This window comes from Apodemus sylvaticus, chromosome 11 (genome assembly GCF_947179515.1).
Source record: "Apodemus sylvaticus chromosome 11, mApoSyl1.1, whole genome shotgun sequence".
Classification (NCBI taxonomy): domain Eukaryota; kingdom Metazoa; phylum Chordata; class Mammalia; order Rodentia; family Muridae; genus Apodemus; species Apodemus sylvaticus.
This window is the reverse complement of record NC_067482.1, coordinates 29,309,290-29,330,771: the sequence shown is the minus strand read 5'-3', so window position 1 is coordinate 29,330,771 and position 21,482 is coordinate 29,309,290.

Here is a 21,482-nt window from a genome sequence, read left to right as displayed (position 1 = left end):
TTTATCTGTACATATCTCCAATTAAAATACTCATTTAATCATATTTAATGGGCTGCCCCCTTTCTCCTTATCTTTTCAATATTGTACTTGAGGTACTAGCTCAGGCAATTAGACAACATAAGGAGGTCAAAGGGATACAAATTGGAAAGGAAGAAGTCAAACTATCATTATTTGCAGATGACATGATAGTCTACCTAAGTGACCCAAAAAACTCCACTAGAGAACACCTACAGCTGAACTTTAGCAAAGTGGCAGGTTATAAAATCAACTCAAGCAAATCAGTGGCCTTCCTATACTCAAAGGATAAGCAGGCTGAGAAAGAAATTAGGGAAATGACCCCCTTCACAATAGCCACAAACAGTATAAAGTATCTTGGGGTGACTCTTAGCAAACATGTGAAAGATCTGTATGACAAGAACTTCAAGACTCTGAGGAAGGAAATGGAAGAAGACCTCAAAAAATGGGAAAACCTCCCATGCTCATGGATCGGTAGAATCAATATAGTTAAAATGGCCATTTTGCCAAAAGCAATATACAGATTCAGTGCAATACCCATCAAAATCCCAACTCAATTCTTCACAGAGTTAGAAAGAGCAATGATCAAATTCATCTGGAATAACAAAAAACCCAGGATAGCTAAAACTATTCTCAGCAACAAAAGAAATTCTGGGGGAATACATATCCCTGACCTCAAGCAATACTACAGAGCAATAGTGTTAAAAACTGCGTGGTATTGGTACAGTGAAAGGCAGGCAGATCAATGGAACAGGATTGAAGATCCAGAAATGAATCCACACACCTATGGCCACTTGATCCTCGACAAAGGGGCTGAAAACATCAATGGAAAAAAGATAGCCTTTTCAACAAATGGTGCTGGTTCAACTGGAGGTCAGCATACAGAAGAATGCGAATTGATCCATCCCTGTCTCCTTGTACTAAGCTCAAATCCAACTGGATCAAGGACCTCCACATAAAGCCAGACACTCTGAAGCTAATAGAAAAGAAACTGGGGAAGACCCTTGAGGACATCGGTACAGGGAGAAAGTTTCTGAACAGAACACCAATAGCGTATGCTCTAAGATCAAGAATTGACAAATGGGACCTCATAAAATTACAAAGTTTCTGTAAGGCAAAGGACACCATCAAAAGGACAAATCGGCAACCAACAAATTGGGAAAAGATCTTCACGAATCCTACATCAGATAGAGGGCTAATATCCAATATATACAAAGAACTCAAGAAGTTAGACCCCAGAAAACCAAATAACCCTATTAAAAAATGGGATACAGAGTTAAACAAAGAATTCTCACCTGAAGAACTTCAGATGGCAGAGAAACATCTTAAAAAATGCTCAAATTCATTAGTCATCAGGGAAATATAAATCAAAACAACCCTGAGATTTCACCTCACACCAGTCAGAATGCCTAAGATTAAAAACTCAGGAGACTGCAGGTGTTGGCGAGGATATGGAAAAAGAGGAACACTCCTCCACTGCTGGTGAGGTTGCAAATTGGTACAACCACTCTGAAAATGAGTCTGGCGGTTCCTCAGAAAACTGGGCTTGTCACTTCCGAAAGATCCTGCTATACCACTCCTGGGCATATACCCAGAAGATTCCCTAGCATGTAATAAGGATATATGCTCCACTATGTTCATAGCTGCCCTATTTATAATAGCCAGAAGCTGGAAAGAGCCCAGGTATTCCTCAACAAAAGAATGGATGCAAAAAACGTGGTATATATACACAATGGAGTACTATTCAGCCATTAGAAACATTGAATTCATGAAATTCTTAGGCAAATGGATAAAGCTGGAGAACATCATACTAAGTGAGGTAACCCAGTCTCAAAAGATCAATCATGGTATGCACTCACTAATAAGTGGATATTAGCCTGGAAAACTGGAATACCTAAAACATAATCCACACATTAAATGATGTACAAGAAGGGTGGAGTGGCCCCTGGTTCTGGAAAGACTCAGTTTAGCAGTATAGGGCAAAACCAGAACAGGGAAGTGGGAAGGGGTGGGTGGAAGGGAAGGGGGCTTATGTGACTTTTGGGGAGTAGGGGACCAGAAAAGGGAAAATCATTTGAAATGTAAATAAAAAATATATCAAATAAAAAAATAAAAAAAGAATGTTTCTATTTCCTAAAATTAATCTATTCATTATGTTCGGTAAATACATTTTCCCCGTGTGTATTCACCTTTATAAAAAACAATTGTTTGATTTTAAAATACAATTAGTAATATTTGTACGTTATAAATCATTTATGTTAATTTGTTGAAATAGACAAGGATATTTTATTTCACTCTCAAAATTATTTATCTGTACATATCTCCAATTAAAATACTCATTTAATCATATTTTGTCTCATATAAAATTAATTGATTAACATCACAAATACCTATATCTAATGAAAGTAATATTTAATATGATATATTACACAAAGCAATTTACCAAGCCAGACAATATATTTATAAAGTTATTTCTCTCATTAAAATTTTATACATTGTTATAAATGTTGCAATTTTTTTAAAAAATCACATACCAGAATTAAATAATTTCTTCTTTAAAACATATATAAAAATGATCTAAAACATATGTTTTCAGTAAAATGTTCATGCTGACTGGAATAGATTAGCCTCCCTCCTAAATAGTCAATCTGCATAAAAGAGAACATCTTAGGAAAAGAGTTAAGAAAGGCAAATTGGCCAGTCCTGAGGCCTCTGGTGGGAGCCCTCAGATCTCTCCACTTCCAGATCCAGATCAGCCTGGGCAGCAACCCCACATCTCCAGGTCCTGCAAGAGGCAAGAGGGGCTTCCTCCAGGAGGCCGGCTGGGAGAAGTCAGTGCGCTCTGGTGAATCCATCAGGCCCCGGCAGGAGCCTTCAGGTGTCTCCTTTGGGATCTGAACAGCCTGGGCCACAGCACTCGGTCTCCAGGAACTGCAGGAGAACTGGTGTGCACCCGGAGGCAGACTGGGAGCGCACAGCTTGCTCTGGTGGCATGGAGCTTAGGTTCCAGTCCTGAGGCCTCTGGTGGGAGCCCTCAGATCTCTCCACTTCCGGATCCAGATCAGCCTGGGCGGCAACACCACATCTCCAGGTCCTGCAAGAGGCAAGAGAGGCTTCCGGGCAGCTGGCTGGGAGGAGTCAGTGTGCTCTGGTTAATCCAGCAAGCCCCAGCAGGAGCCTTCAGGTGTCTGCTTAGGGATCTGAACAGCCTGGGCAACAGCACCCTGTCTCCAGGCAGTGCAGGAGGTAAGCTGTGCATCAGAGGCCACCTGAAAAGAGGCAGCTTGCACTGGTGAGTCCTGCATTGACAAGACCAACTAATACCAGTGAGAACTAGATGGCAAAAGGCAAATGCAGTAACGTCACTAACAGAAATCAAGGGAATATGGCAATATCTGAACCCAATTCTCCTTTAACAGCATGTCCTGGATACCCCATCACACCAGCAAAATAAGATTTGGATTTAAAATCACTGGTCATGATGCTGGTACAGGAACACATGAAGGACATACTTAAAGAAATTCAGGAGAAAATGGATCAAAAGTTAGAAGCCCTTACAAGGGAAACACAAAAATCATTGAAAAAAATTCAGGAGAATACAAAAGCCAATAAGGAGGAAACGCAAAAATCACTTAAAGAAATACAGGAGAACTTTAGTCAACAGGCTGAGGTCATGAAAGAGGAAACACAAAAATCTCTTAAAGAATAACAGGAAAGCACAAACAAGCAAGTGAAGGAGCAAAGCAAAACCATCCAGGATCTAAAATCAGAAGTAGAAACAACTAAGAAAACTCAAAGGGAGACAACTTTGGAGATAGAAAGCCTTGGGAAGAAATCAGGGGACATAGATGCAAATATCAACAACAGAATACAAGAGATAGAAGAAAGAATCTCAGGTGCTGAAGATTCCATAGAAACCATGGACTCAACAGTTAAAGAAAATGCAAAATGCAAAAAGCTTGTAACCCAAAATATCCAGGAAATCCAGGACACAATGAGAAGACCAAACCTAAGGATCATAGGCATAGATGAGAGTGAAGATTTACAACTTAAAGGGCCAGCAAATATCTTCAATAAAATTATGGAAGAAAACTTCCCTAACCTAAAGAGAGAGATGCCCATGAATATACAAGAGGCCTGCAGAACTCCAAACAGACTGGACCAGAACAGAAATACTTCCCGTCACATAATAATGAAAACACCAAATGTACTAAACAAAGAAAGAATATTAAAGGCAGTAAGAGAAAAAGGCCAAGTAACATATAAAGGAAGACCTATGAGAATCACAGCAGACTTTTCACCTCAGACTATGAAGGCTAGAAGATCCTGGGCAGATCTCATGCAGACTCTAAGAGAACACAAATGCCAGCCAAAACTACTATATCCAGCAAAACTCTCAATCACCATAGATGGAGAAACTAAGATATTCCATGACAAAAACAAGTTTACCCAATATCTATCCACAAACCCAGCCCTACAAAGGATAATAGGAGGAAAACAGCAATACAAGGAGGGAAACTTCACCCTGGAAAAAGCAAGATAGTAACCTTTCATCAAACCCAAAAGAAGTTAACCAATCAAATTTAAAAAATAATGTCAAAAATGACAGGAAGTAACAATCACTATTCCTTAATATCTCTTAACATCAATGGACTCAATGCCCCAATAAAAAGACATAGACTAACCCACTGGATATGTAAACAGGACCCTACATTTTACTGCATACAGGAAACACACCTCAGGGTAAAAGACAAACACTACCTTAGAGTAAAAGGCTGGAAGACAATTTTACAAGAAAATGGTCTCAGGAAACAAGCTGGAGTAGCCATTTTAATATCAGATAAAATTGACTTTCAACCCAAAGTCATCAAAAGAGACTCTGAGGGACACTTCTTGCTGGTCAAAGGAAAAATACAAGAAGAACTCTCAATCCTGAACATCTATGCTCCAAATGCAAGGGCACCCTCATTCGTAAAAGAAACTTTATTAAAGCTCAAAGCACACATTGCACCTAACACAATAATTGTGGGTGACTTTAACACTGCACTTTCCTCAATGGACCGATCAGGAAAACAGAAACTAGACAGGGACACAATGAAACTAATTGAAGCTTTGGACCAATTAGATTTAACAGATATATATAGAACATTCTATCCTAAAGCAAAAGAATATACCTTTTTCTCAGCACCTCATGGTACGTTCTCCAAAATCGACCATATAATTGGTCACAAGACAGACCTCAACAAATATAAGATCGAACTAATCCCATGCCTCCTATCAGATCACTATGGAGTAAAAGTGGTCTTCAATAGCAACAAAAACAACAGAAAATCCACATACACATGGAAACTGAACAATATTCTACTCAATGATACTTTGGTCAAGGAAGAAATAAAGAAAGAAATTAAAGACCTTTTAGAACATAATGAAAATGAAGACACAACATACCCAAATCTATGGGACACAATGAAAGCAGTGCTAAGAGGAAAACTCATAGCTCTGAGTGCCTCCAAAAAGAAAATGGAGAGAGCATACACTAACAGCTTAATGACACACCTGAAAGCCCTGTAACAAAAAGAAGCTATTTCACCCAGGAGGAGTAGAAGGCAGGAAATCATCAAACTCAGGGCCGAAATCAATCAAGTAGAAAGAAAAAGAACCATACAAAGAATCAATAAAACCAGGAGCTGGTTCTTTGAGAAAATCAACAAGATAGATAAACCCTTAGCCAGACTAACCAAAGGACACAAAGACAGTATCCAGATTAACAAACTTAGAAATGAAAAGGGAGATATAACAACAGAAACTGAGGAAATTCAAAAAATCATTAGATCCTACTACAAAAGCTTATACTCAACACAACTGGAGAATCTGGAGGAAATGGACAGTTTCCTAGACAGATATCTGACACCAAAACTAAATCAGGATCAAATAGATCAACTAAACAGTCCCATAAAGCCTGAAGAAATAAAAAGGGTCATAGAAAGTCTCCCAACCAAAAAAAGCATGGGACCACATGGCTTCAGTGCAGAGTTCTATCAGACCTTCATAGAAGACCTAACACCAATACTCTTCAAACTATTCCACAAAATAGAAACAAAAGGAACTCTACCCAACTCGTTCTATGAAGCCACAATTATGCTGATACCAAAACCACAAAAAGATCCAACAAAGAAAGAGAACTTAAGGCCAATTTCTCTTATGAATATTAATGCAAAAATACTTAATAAAATTCTTGCCAACCAAATCAAGGAACACATCAAAACGATCATCCACCATGATCAAGTAGGCTTCATCCCAGGGATGCAGGGATGGTTCAATATAAGGAAATCCATCAATGCTATCCACTACATAAACAAACTCAAAGAAAAAAACCATATGATCATCTCATTAGATGCAGAAAAAGCATTTGACAAAATCCAGCATCCTTTCATGTTAAAGTCTTGGAAAGAACAGGAATTCAAGGCCCATACCTAAACATAGTAAAAGCAATATACAGCAAACCGGTAGCCAACATCCAACTAAATGGAGAGAAACTTGAAGCAATCCCACTACAATCAGGGACTAGACAAGCTCCATATCTTTTCAATATAGTACTTGAAGTTCTAGCTAGATCAATTAGACAACACAAGGAGGTCAAGGGCATACAAATTGGAAAGGAAGAAGTCAAATTATCACTATTTGCAGATGACATGATAGTCTACTTAAGTGACCTGAAAACCTCCACCAGAGAACTCCTACAGCTGATAAACAACTTCAGCAAAGTGGCTGGTTACAAAATCAACTCAAGCAAATCAGTTGCCTTCCTATACTCAAAGGATAAGCAGGCTGAGAAAGAATTTAGAGAAATGACACCCTTCAAAATAGCCACAAACAATTTAAAGTATCTTGGTGTGACTCTAACCAAACAAGTGAAAGATCTATATGACAAGAACTTCAGGTCTCTGAAGAAGGAAATCGAAGAAGACTTCAGAAAATGGAAAAATCTGCCATGCTCATGGATTGGCAGGATTAATATAGTTAAAATGGCCATCTTGCCAAAAGCGATCTACAGATTCAATGCAATCCCCATCAAAATCTCAACTCAGTTCTTCACAGAGTTAGAAAAAGTAATTCTCAAATTCATCTGGAATAACAAGAAACCCAGGATAGCTAAAACTATTCTCAACAACAAAAGAAATTCTGGGGGAATCAGTATCCCTGACTTCAAGCAATACTACAGAGCAATAGTGTTAAAAACTGCATGGCATTGGCACAGTGACAGACAAGTTGACCAATGGAATAGAATTGAAGATCCAGAAATGAATCCACACACCTATGGTCACTTGATCTTCGACAAAGGAGCCAAAAACATCCAATGGAAAAAAGCCTTTTCAACAAATGGTGCTGGATCAATTGGAAGTCAGCATGCAGAAGAATGTGAATTGATCCATTCTTATCTCCATGTACTAAACTTCACTCCAAGTGGATCAAGGACCTCCATGTAAAACCAGACACACTGAAACTGATAGAAAAGAAACTGGGGAATACCCTTGAGGACATGAGCACAGGGGAAAACTTCCTGAACAGATCACCTTAGAGCTTATGCTCTAAGATCAAGAATTGACAAATGCGACCTCATAAAATTACAAAGTTTCTGTAAGGCAAAGGACACTGTTAAAAGGACAAAATGGCAACCATCAAATTGGGAAAGGATATTCACCAATCCCACATCTGATAGAGGGCTAATATCCAATATATACAAAGAATTCAAGAAGTTAAACCCCAGGGAACCAAATAACCCTATTAAAAATGGTGTACAGATCTAAACAAAGATTTTTCACCTGAAGAAATTCGGATGGCCGAGAGGCACCTTAAGAAGTGCTCAACATCATTAGTCATTAGGGAAATGCAGATCAAAACAACCCTGAGATTTCACCTTACACCAGTCAGAATGGCTAAGGTAAAAAACTCAGGAGACAGCAGGTGTTGGCGAGGATGTGGAGAAAGAGGAACACTCCTCCAGTGCTGGTGGGGCTGTAAGATGGTACAACCACTGTGGAAATCAGTCTGGAGGTTCCTCAGAAAACTGGACATGAGACTTCCCGAGGACCCTGCTATACCTCTCCTGGGCATATACCCAAAGTATTCCCCGGCATGCAATAAAGACACATGCTCCATTATGTTCATAGCAGCCTTATTTATAATAGCCAGAAACTGGAAAGAACCCAGATGCCCCTCAAAGGAGGAATGGATACAGAAAATGTGGTATATTTACACAATGGAATACTACTCAGCAATTAGAAACAATGAATTCACAAAATTTTTAGGCAAATGGTTTGATCTGGAAAATATCATACTAAGTAAGGTAACCCAATCACAAAAGAATACACATGGAATGCAATCTCTGATAAGTGGATATTAATTAGCCCAGGAGCCCTGAATACCCAAGGCACAAATTGCATAACAAATGACTCCCATGAAGAAGTATGGAGAGGGTCCTGATCCTGGAAAGGATTGATCTAGCATTGGAAGGAAATATAAGGACAGAGAAAAAGGAGGGAGGTGATTGGAGAAGGGATGGAGAGAAGAAGATTTATGGGACATATGGGGAGGGAGGATCCGGGAAAGGGGAAATCATTTGGAATGTAAACAAAGAACATAGAAAATAAAAATATTAAAAAAAGAAAGAAAGGCAAATTGGTAGAGTGAGATTTGAGAAAAAGTGAATGAATGAATAAATGAATGAATGAATGAACCAAAAGATTAAAAGACTGGGTATGATCTTTAATGATTTCTACCCACAGAAAGAGTAGTAAGGAAGGAGAATTCTAAGATGATTTTCGGGATTGACTTGCTCAGGTACAGAGGCTTTGAATGTGATAAATGTTTCTGTGATTATTTTCTGTTATGTGGCATAGTTAATTTTCAAAAGTGGAGATATTTTTCTCATTGTTCTGTCCTAGTGAACTTTTAAAGTAACTGGACTACTCATGTAATCGTGGTGAAGATTCTCAGGTGGGAAAGGGAATGCCAAAAAGTCAATGTTTCTTGTTTTGACAATTGATGGGGTAGAGGCCACAAGACAAGGGGAAGCTTCTATGAGGTGATAGTGATCCTCAGGCAACCTAGAGCAAAACTATTGGAATCTTGGTCCTACAACTCTGAAAAACTTTATCGTTCCAAGAATCCAAGTGAATTTAAAATCACTTCTTCATTACAATGACCTAGAAATCAGCACACAATGACACTGATTTATCTACTTAAAATTAAGATTTTAGTCTTGTGACCTCATGAACAACATCAGCCCACAAAATTATGAAAATCTTGTAGTTTTCAGTGAATGAGCAAGACAAATCCAAGTCCCAAGAGAATTCAAAGTGTTCACAATGAAAAATGACCAAATGGATAAGAGTGGACTTAATGCCAGACTGTATTACCAGAGGTACACTAACATCTACTGGGTAAAATCCCTGATGAGGATTCACTCACTCTGAGACTGGTTTGCATACTTTTTTGGTGATATGACAGTAAATAACAACTCTTTTTGACAGACAGGAAGTATATTTTATGTACTTCCAGTATATAATGCTCTCCAGATGCAGCATTATATGGAATCCTTAAAAATATTTAAGGTAAAGTACTCAACATTCATTATGCCTGACCAATCATGGCAAATGCCAGGAGCATATGATTTCAAGCAGCAGAAGAACACAGTCACAAGTAGACAAGAAGAGAGAAGCTTTAAAATCGTTGTAGTTAATATTTTCTATAAAGTAAATTGAAATAATGAGAAGAAAGGAAATCAAATCACTTCTGCATAGTTCGGTGGAGAACTGGACTATGGAAATAAAGATTTCACTCTGAATTAAGAAATGTAACCGAATTGTAAAATCTTGCCTTCTGCTATCTCTACATAAATTCATGTCCATTTTCTGAAAAAAAATCACCAAACAGTTAGCTTAAAGTACATATGTTTAGTCATAAACTATATCATGATTTTTCCAAAATGCAGGTAAGAACAAATACAAGAGCCTTGCTGGCAAGAGGCTCAGTGGGGTGGTTATTTAGATGATGCATATCGAGCTATGCTCTGCAGAAGGGCTTGTGTTTTTATTCAGGTATGGAAAATACAGTATTAATTGAGCAAATAAATAACTTTTTATAATTGAGTTACTCAGTTACCAGGAATTTGAGTATGCACGAATTTACATTTATTGATGCTCTGAAATTTTCTAAATCAAAAGTGCAATCCTTTAAGGTCTTCAGTGTGGGAAACATGGACACACACACACACACACACCTTCAAATGTCATTTTGAGACTCCAAAATTACTGCCTTCCAAGTTCATAAAACACTGTCACAAGTGTCTGCCTACAAAATGTCATTAAGCTCTTTTGATTCCCGTGTGAAAAATGAAAAACTGAAAAGAAATAAGACTAAAGATTGATCTTGGTCAGTGTTTTTCAAACTGTAGGTCCCAATTCCCTTGGGAGTCAACTGACAAGGAGTTAGGTGACAAGGGTCACCTAAGATGATCAGAAAATACAGATATTTACATTATGATTCATGAGTGAAAAATTATAGTTATGAGGTTACAACAAAAATAATTGTTTTCTACTTTGTTCTTAAACAGAATCATGAAAATTTTCATGTATTAACAATCTAAAATATATTATTTAAAATAATCTACATTTTGTTGTTTTAGCTTTAGAACATAGGGCTCTCAGAAAATCAACTTCTTTAGAAACAAAATTTTTATAAGTTTTTATAATTTTTATAAGTAAACTAACATTTATGATATTCTTAGGATATCAGTCCCATAATAGGCATTAGACAGCAACATTATTATAGGTTAAAAAATTATTAATGCTTAAATAAAAAGAAAATTACTAACCAGAAGTTCATACTTAGTTAAGAAATATATGTAATTTTTATTGATTGAAGAAACATAATTTTACTTTTCTAAAAAACAAAATGTTTTGTGAGGTCACAGTTAACTATATATCAAAGTGTTTAAATTTTGCACACAAGAAAATAATAAAATATATAAAGTTTAAATCAAAAGTAAAAATCACTTAAGGGTTTATAATAGGAAATTCTAGTGATGCATAGATTTCTCAGAAATAATTATGAAATAGTGTGCTAACATTTGTTCGTATATGTTAATTATAAGCCCTTAACCTCTGTACAAGCCAATATTCCCCTATCTTAATTCTATTATTAAATGTTTTAAGCAAATCTACTTAAATGAGGTAATATGAATTCTTTCTGCCAGGCCCACTTTATAAATAAACATTAAAAATGAAACAAACTGTTAAATATTCATTTTTAATTTTCCTATTTGTAATGTGGGGACTGTTGATAATTCACAACTTGTATTTCTTTCAAGGCTGGATATTGTAGAATTTCACATTGCTACATAAATGGTTTTCCATCTCTGGATCAGATCCTAACCTGTCCATTCTAAATGTCTGCAGAAAATTACATATGCTTGTATCCAATATTAATATCTTGTGCTTCCTACTTCTGTTACACAGAAGAATAGTCAATGAACAAAAAAATAAATGGAACAATATTTTGGAAATATATTACCCACATTTATCATGATTAAATATGGTTTGTAGTTCTCTGAAATCCCTGAGGCTCGCTTACTGCTTTGTTTAATAATAGTTAAGGTAATTTTAAAAAAGTGATATTTGGGTCAGTTCATGGCCCATTTTCTATACTTATCTGCAAAGCACTTTCACTGAACGGGATAGACATAAAGCCCTTAACCACCTAGGCTTCCAACAGGTGGTACATGTTGCTGGATGGGCTGTCTCTCCACAGGCATGTGTTCAACATAGTGACTTAGAACGGTTAAAAGAAAACATTAGCCAAAGGTAAATCTGAGTTAATTATGTAAAAGATGTCTAAAAGTAAGATTCATCTGATATTGTCTATCTTGAAATAAAATCCAAAAATAGTTGTTTCGCAAATTTCTTGTATAGATGTTATGATGGGTTTTTCAGAGGTTCATAGTGAACTGGGCAAGCTCTTATTCCAGATACACTAGCTTGGGCTTCTCTGCCTGGGTGTTTCAATAGAATGTGGGTAAGGGCTCAGTCTTTTTACACACCCCTTTACTTCCTCTTCCATGAGAAGCTTTGATCATAGAACTTAGAAAACATTATGTGTGGATGCATAATATTTCATACCTCTATCCTAAATGCCAGTCTTCCCATCCCCTTTTAAGGGGAACCTTTTACTTTCCTCTCTTTTTTTGGAAATATATTGAGGTATAGGTGCTTTTATTTCTTGCTTTTATATCCTATTCAAAATTCATGTTTCTTTTTTTTTCATGTTGCTTTCTTCTTTTTTGTTTTTTTTGTTCCATTTATTTATTTATTTATTTACTTATTTATTTACTTATTCACTTTACATCCCCATTGCAGCCTCCTCTCCTCCAAGTCACCCCTCAGACAGCACTCTGTTCTGCTTCTCTTCTGAAGAGGAAGCCCCCCTGGGAACTAACCCACCAAGTCACTGCCAGATTCAGACTGGGCACATCCTCTCCTACTGAGGCTAGACTAAGCAGTCCAGTTATGGTAATGGGATCCAAGTCAGGCAGCAAGTCAGGAACAACCCCAGCTCCAGTTGTTGGGAGCCCCACATGAAGATCAATCTGCACATATGCTGCATATGTCAGGCGGGGCTAGGTCAATCGATCTATGCTCCTTGGTTGGTAGTTCAATCTTTTTTCTTTCAGTTTATTTACATGGTAAATTATTGATATATTTTCATATAAAGAATCACTCCCTGCATCCCTGGAATGAAGCCTACTTAATCATGGTGGATAATTTTTTTTATTTGTTCTTAGATTCAGTTTGTGAGTATTTTATTGAGTATTTTTGCATCAAAGTTCATATGGGAAATTGGTCTGAAATTTTCTTTTTTGTTAAGTCTGAGTGATTTGGGTATTAGAGTGACTGTGGTCTCGTAGAATGAGTTTGACAGTGTTTCTTCTGTTTCCATTTTGTTGAGTAGTTTGAAGAGTATTGGTATTAGCTCTTATTTGAAAGTCTGGTAAAATTCTGCACTATAACCAACTTGGCCCGGATCATTTTTGGTTGGAGACTTTTTATGACTGCTTCTATTTCCTTAGAGGCTATAGAATTCTGTGGATTGTATTTCTGGTCTTGTTTGATTGTTGATCTTGTCTTGAATTAACATTCAGTTTAGATTTGTCAATTTTGTGGAGCCTTTTGAAGAATTTTTTTAATTTTTGGATTTTTTTTTTTTTTTTTTTTGGATTTCCTCAATGTCTATTCTTATGTCCCACTTTTCATTTCTGATGTTGTTAATTTGGGTACTGTCGATCTGACTTTTATTTAGTTTGGTTGAGGGTTTGTCTATCTTGTTGATTTTCTCAAAGATTTTGCTTTTGCTTTCATTGATTCTTTGTACCATTCTCGTTGTTCCTAATTGGTTGATTTCAGTCCTGAGTTTGGTTATTTCCTGCTGTCTACTCCACATAAATGTGTTTTCTTATTTTTGTTCTACAGTTTTCAGGTATGTTGTGAAGTCAGTAGTATAAAATCTCACTAATTTCTTTAAGACATCACTTAGCCCTATGAATATTCCTTTTAACACTGTTCTCTTTGTGTCCCATAAGTTTGAATAGCTTCTGCCTTCATTTCATTGAATTCTAGAAACTCTTTAATTTCTTTATTTCTTCTTGACCCAGTGGTCTCTGCGTAGAGAATTGTTCAGTTGCCATGAGTTGGTAGGCTCTCTGTTTCTTCTGTTGCTGTTGAAATCCAGCTTTAATCCGTTATGATCTGATAAGATGCAAGGGGTTATTTCAATCTACCTGTTAGTTCAATCAATCTGTTGAGGTTTACCTTGTGAGCAATTATATGGTAAATTTTGGAGAATGTTCTATGAGGTGCTAAGAAGAAAGTATATGCTTTTGTTTGGGTGAAATGTTCTGAAAATATCTGTTAGGTTTACTTGATTCATAAACTATTAGTCTCATTACTACTCTGTTTTCTTTTTTGATGATCTGTCCATTAGTGAGAGTGGGGAGTCTCACTATTAATGTGTGAGGTTTGATGTATGATTTAAGCTTTGACAACATTTCTTTAATGAATTTCTTCCATTTGGGACATAAATATTCAGAACTGATACATTATCTTGGTGGATTTTTCCTTTGATAAGTACAGAGTGTCCTTCCCATCTCTTTTGATTATTACTTTCAGTTGTTTTATTAGGTATTAGAATGGCCACTCCAGCTTGTTGCTTGGTAAACTTTTTCCAGCCCCTTATGCTGAGGTAATGTGTCTTTTTTGCTAAGGTGTATTTCCTGTATGCGGTAGAACGATGGATCCTGTTTTCAAATCCATTCTTATAGCCTCTGTCTTCTTATTGGAGACTTGAGTCCATTGATGTTAAGAGATATTAGTGACCAACAGTAGTTAGTTCGTCTTATTTTGATGTTTGTGATGATTTTGTGTGTGTGTGTGTGTGTGTGTGTGTATCTGTGTCTATGTGTGTGGTATGTGTGTATACGTGTGTGTTTGTGTGTGTGTGTGTGAATGTGTGTATTTCTCTTCTTTTGGTTTTACTGGTTGAATGAGTTATTCAATTTTTGGGTTTTGGAGGGGTATAGTTACTCTTACTCTTATGCTGCTGGAGTTTTCGTTCTCATATCCTCTGTAGGGCTAGATCATTAGAAAGATATGGTTTAAATTTGATTTCATCATGGGATTTTTTTTACATCTATAGTATTTAAAAGTTTTGCTGGGTGTAAGTCAATCTGGACTGACATCTGTGGTGTCTTAGTGCCTTTATGACATCTGCCCAGGCTTGTCTAGCTTTTGGAGTCTCTGTTGAGTGGTCAAAGGTAATTCTGATGAGTCTGCCTTATATGTTACTTGGCCTTTAATATTCTTTCTTTGTTCTGTACATTTAGTGTTTTGATTATTATGCTGTGGGAGGAATTTCTTTTCTGGTCTAATCTATTTCATGTTCTGTATACTTCTTGTTTGTTTATAACCATCACTTTCTTTAGGTTAGTAAAAAATTTCTTCTGTGATTTTGTTGAAGATATTTTTGGGGCATTTCAGCTGGGGATATTCTCCTTCTCTTCCTGTTATTCTTAGGTTTGGCCTTTTCATAGTGCCCAGATTTTCTAGATGTTTTGTGTTAAGATCATTTTAGATTTTTTTTATTCTTCTTCTTCTTCCTCCTTCTTCCTCCTCCTCCTCCTCCATCTTCTTTTTGATTAATGTGTTGATTTCTTCTCTCATAACATTTCCTCTATCACAGCTATGCATGAGATTTTCTCTTCCATCCCTTTTATTCTGTTGTTGATGATTGCTTCTGTAGCTCCTGTTCTCTATCCTAGGAATTCTACCTACAGGATTGGCTCAGTTTGTGTTAATGCTTCTAGTTTCATTTTCAGGTCTTTAATGGTTTTTATTCCCTTCACCTGATTTCATTATCCTGAATTTCTTTATATTTACTCCTCTTTAAGTGTCTCTACCTGTTTGATTCTATTTTCCTGTATTTCTTTAAGAGATTCATTCATTTCTTCTTTAAACACCTCTATCATCTTCATAAGATTAGATTTGAGGACATTTTCTTGAACTACAGGTGTGTTCGGATATCCGGGGATTGCTGTAGTGGAATAGCTGGGTTCTGGTGGTGCCATATCATGCTGCTGGCTTTTGTTGATTGCATTCTTATTTTGCCATCTGTTTGTCCCTGTGTTGGCAGACCTGGTAGTCTCTGATGGCAGCAGGCCTCTGGGACTCTAAGCAGCACTGTGGCTGTATAGTTGAGTACAGATCCATCTGGGATTGCAGGCAAAGCTGTGGACCGAAAGATGGAATGCAGAGGGAACTAGGCAGAGCTCACAGCTGCTGGGTTTGCTGGGAGGACCTAGTAGGCAGGGAATTAGGGTGTGGGGATCTCATCTGATGTTAGCAGGTAATAGGAAACATCAAGGGATGCAGACAGAGCTGAGAAAATCCGGATATCATTTTTTTGCTCTGAAGGTTTCCATACACAAAAATGTTAAGTTATGGAATTTAGTGGAAATATCAAAAGATAATCAAAGTTCCTACTGAAGTAGCTGTTGATAGGTCAGACTTATCCTCAGAGACTCAGTCTTTTGGACAACTCCATGTCAATCTTCCTAATCAGCCCTAATTCCTAAAGCCAATTCTAATTCATTTGGTTTCATTTCCTATTTTGTTGCCATGTACATATGTCCCTTCCTTCCTTCCTTCCTTCTTTCCTTCCTTCCTTCCTTCCTTCCTTCCTTCCTTCCTTCCTTCCTTCCTTCTTCCTTCTTCCTTCCTCCCTTCCATATCTGGGAATAGCAAGAGGGATAAATGAGCATAGACTTTGGATGCTAAACAATCTCAGACTGAAATCTATGTTTTAAACTTCATTGAACTTAAACTCTTTGATATTTGACATTTATTGCATATAACCATGTATACTTTTCAAGGATATTGTGTGAGTTAAATATGCTATTTTATAAAAGTAAAATTTAGAAACATTTTTGACACATAAACACTTCTTTTCTAGAGACTTGCTTAGATTCTACTCTAATATATAATTTTAATATTTCATATCTTCATAAAAATAGAATCTTTTATATACCTTATACATCTTTGAAACTACAGCATAATTTTATAGTTCTGTGCACATGTTTATGGTTATATATCTGAATGTGCAGGGACATGTATGATATACATATCTGTATATGCACATGTGGAAGCCAAAGGACTTCTGATGTCTACTTCAATTGTTCTCTCCTCTACTTTTGGAGACAGCCTTCTTACTTAAAATGATGTTTGCTTATTTACCTTGGTTAGCTGGCCAACAAGCTCCTAATCGGGCCCATCTCGTCTCCCATATGCTAGAGTTCCAGGCAAGTAGAACTGTGCCAAAGTTTTTTGTTGGTGTTGGTGCTCAGGATTTGAACTCGGGTCCTCCAGTTCTCACATCAAGGCCTTTTAACCACTAAACCCTCTGCCTAGTCCTATATATTTCTAAGAGTGTGTTGAATTAAACTAAATGTACACAAGCGCAAGAAGCCAAGAGACAGTAAGAATCCTTCCTTAGAGCCCTCAAAGGAGGTATGGCCCTTCTGACTTTTGACTCCAGACTTTCTTCAATTCACAATTATGTAACAGGAAATTTCTATTATTTTAAGCTATCAATGTTATGAAAATTTGCAATGGTGGACTCAATAAGTGAGTACAATAATGCAAAAACATGTTTGTCTCAAAGGACCTTAGTGGAATCAATGCCAGCTTTAGCCTCTTAAGTCCAGAGTATGGTGAGTGCTTTTTTTCTTTGTTTATTTATTTGTTTTATTGGATATGCAGCATTAGGTAAATTAAGTACTTAACTTATATCCAATTTCTCTATGAAAATAATATGCTGATGCTTAATTTTAAAATTTTCAATTTTTATTTCATCAATTACAATAAGGAATCCATTCCATCTTTTAAATAGTGCTATTTAGGAAGCATTAGCAATGATAATGCTAATTAGTAATAACTTCGGACAGGGCCCTGTCAATGGGGTCCTAATTCCTGCTACAACAGACCTGCAATGGTTTATTTACATTTTTCCTTCCTTAGACTAATTTAAGATTTGAATGATACAAGATGAACTTTCCAAGTATAAGAAGATCTTTGAAAGTCAAATTTATGTTTTCAAATGAACGAGCTATAAAGTATATTGTTTATTTTCATAGCTATAAACAAAAATGCCTTATTCTGAGCATTGTAGAGTTTTCATACAATTTTGAGCATTGTCCTGGAAACTCCACATGATGAACAGTGTTTGTTTTACTAAAGATTCAATTCTAGGAAGAGAAAACACAAGTACTTAAATGTATAATGTTAAAATAGGCATAGCAAGAAATAAACACTTAGCCGCACATGTTCTAAATCCAGTTGGTATGCTCTCTTGTGTCTTCATTTTCTTTGTGAACTTATATTTATGCTATATCCTTAAAAGTTGAGATTTTTGTGGTTGTTGTTGTTGTTTGTTTTGTTTTGTTTTATCTCATTCATTGGAAGGGTCCTTTGTAATTCCCACACTGGCATTAATATTTACTGTTGTAAATATGCAAAATACAATCATTTAACAAAGCTGTCTTTTTATTCTGAATTCCTGCTTGTCTTAGCCAGGGTTTCTATTTCTGCACAAACATCATGACCAAGAAGCAAGTTGGGGAGGAAAGGGTTTATTCAGTTTACACTTCCATATTGCTGTTCATCACTAAAGGAAATCAGGACTGAACTCAAGCAGGTCAGGAAGCAGAAGCTGACGCAGAGGCCATGAAGAGATATTACTTACTGGCTTACCTCCCCTGGCTTTCTCAGCCTGCTTTCTTGTAGAACCCAAGACTACCAGCCCAGGGATGGCACCATCCACAATCGGCGCTCCCACCTTGATCGCTAATTGAGAAAATGCCTTACAGCTGGATCTCATGGAGGCACTTCCTCACCTGAAGCTCCTATCTCTGTGATAACTCCAGCCTGTGTCAAGTTGTCACACAAAACCAGCCAGTACACCACTTATCTTTATGCTTTATGTATTCAGCTTAATGCTAACTTTAAGCGGAAAAATTTAATTGAAACAAATTAGCACAATTTTCTTTCTTTGCTCCAACCACCTCCATGTACCACACTTTGCTTCACCGCACAATATGACCTTTTTATTTAAAAAAAAAGTCTAATAAAAATTCTCATATTCTTCCCAAGTTAAGCTAAATGTACCTGCTCAGTCAGCATCTTACTTACTACCTGAGCTAGAGGAGAAACCTAGGATTCTTCCCACTGTGCTCATTCACCCAATTCCATGGCACAAAGATAAAGGATGTTTGTTGGCCTTTCAAAGTGTGTAGAGCATCCCACAAAACTTGGCCCTGAAGCAGTTAGGAAAGGCAGAAGCAAAGGGTACCACGGTTGCCACCCCTAGTCAGTCACCAAGCCATTATTTCAAGTCTTGTAGCTGACATATGAAATAAGGTTAATCAAGTTCTTCCACATTTCAAAAGGGTTCAAAATTTTCATGGCATTATACCTAATAAATTGAAAAATAGTTTTTCTAATAATAGTAATAGTGACAAGATTAAAGCTAGTTTTAAGAACCATGTTATTTCTCTCTTATATAAGTGATAATGTATAAGACCCATGTTTAAAGAGTCCACAAAAAGTGAGAATAGAGAAGGAAAAGTTAAAAGTAACAGGGTAGTCTGTAATGCATGTATTTAACCCTGATTTTATTTTTCTAGCTGTAATGATGAAGGTAGAATTGGCTATGATTTCTTGCCTCATTCTAAATAAATGTTCACTTACATATTTATTTTATGTACATAATTTGTATTTATTTTGTTAATGAGCCAACCAAGATTTTATAAGCTTCAGTATCTATAAAACCGGGCGCTCTCTTGCCCCGTTCAATTTAAGTATTAAGTGATAGCCCACAAAAAAACATTAAAATGTGTATATTTGAATACATATTAATGTATATACATAAATAGATGAAACTGTTAAAAAGCCAATGCCTAAATATAAACCTGGCATTCTGAGAACTTTACAGTGCACATAAAGACCAGACTCTGTCTCACAACATCCATCTTTCCATGGAGAGCACTTTGCAGGTGTGAGCTGACTCCTTTTCTTCCTTCACTGGAATGCAAATGAAACATACCACCGCATTAATCTTCATAAAGCAGTTGCTATAGGGCAAACGGATAAGAAGAAGAAGAAAAGGACATAAGAAAGGATGATGACTTTCTGATTTTGCTATGATTGAGACTTAATTTTTTCTTTTTTGCTTTTTTTATTATTTATTTTTACCCTCCAGATTTTATTCCCTCACCCCAGTCCACTGTCCCACATCCCATACCTCCTCCCCACCCCCTGTTTCAATGAGGACGTCCCCAGCCCCCACCCTCACCCCCACCCCCCACACATCTGACCTCAGACTCTCTGGGGCCTCCAGTCTCTTGAGGGTTAGGTGCATCATCTCTGATTGAACACAGACACAGCAGTCCTCTGGTGTATGTGTGTTAGGGGCCTCATGTCAGCTGGTGTATGCTGCCTGTTTGGTGGTTTAGTGTTTGAGAGATCTCCAGTGTCCAGATTGAAACTGATGGTCCTCCTACAGGGTCACCCTCTTCTCAGCTTCATTCAGCCTTTTTCTAATTCAACCACAGGGGTCAGCAGCATCTGTCCATTGGTTGGATGTAAATATCTGCATCTGACTCTTCAGCTGCTTGTTGGGTCAGGAGTGTGGTCATGATAGGTCCCTTTTTGTGAGCACTCCATAGCCTCAGTAATAGTGTCAGGCCTTGGGACCTCCCGTTGAGCTGGATCCCACTTTGGGCCTGTTCCTGGACCTCCTTTTCTTCAGGCTCCTCTCCATTTCTATCCCTGCAGTTCTTTCAGACAGGAACAATTATGGGTCAGAGTTTTCACTGTGGAAGGGTCCTCATCTCCCTCATTTTGATGCCCTGTCTTTCTGCTGGAGGTGGGCTCTATAAGTTCCTTCTCCCCAATGTAGGGCATTTCATCTAAGACCCCTCCCTTTGAATACTGAGAGCCTCTCATCTCCCAGGTCTCCAGCACATTCTGGAGGGTTCCACTGCCCCCCCCCCCCAACCTATCTCCAGAGATTGCCTGTTTGCATTCTTTCTGTTGGCCCTTGGGTCTTCAGTCCTTTTCCCTCACCCAATACCAGATCAGGTTCCCATCCCCCGCAACGTGCCCTGCCACATACATTTTGATGAGGCCTCCGTTGTATCTGATTTGTCACTCTCAAAACATCCCTGAGGAAAATCACCCATCTTGTGCCAGTGCAAGTGAAAATCTTATGAGTCAAAATAACTAGACTGAAAAACACCTCCCATATTAGCAAGTCAAAAGAGTATTCTAATAATAAAATGTGAAAGGTAAAGAATGCTACAGAAGAAAAAATGAAATGGAAAGGTGAATGTATGTATTCTCCCCCTTGTAAAGACATATTTTATCTTGGAAATTCAGCATTTAAGATTTATAAAATCGCCTGTAAAGATACTCTTCAACACAATGCAGATCTTCATTTCTAAAATGAAATTTTACTTTTCCTGTTTTGGTGTGTTTACAGATATTTATGGCTTTTAAAGAATCAAATATCTATAGAAAAATATTAAGAGCATAGCGATAAGAAAAGTAATGTATGTTAAAAGAGATAAGACTCTTTCAAAGAGAGCTCATATGTGTGAAAGTAGGTTTAGGGCTGAGAGTTTTTCACAGTTTAATAGGAAAAAATGGCCTAATCAGGAGCTAACTTAATTTATTACATATTGCACAAAAAATTGCAGAAAACTATGGATTTGATAATAGTGAACAATGCAGACCTGAAGACAAACAAATAAGTTTATAAATAATAAAACAATTTATAAAAATTTTAAATAATATTTAGATTAT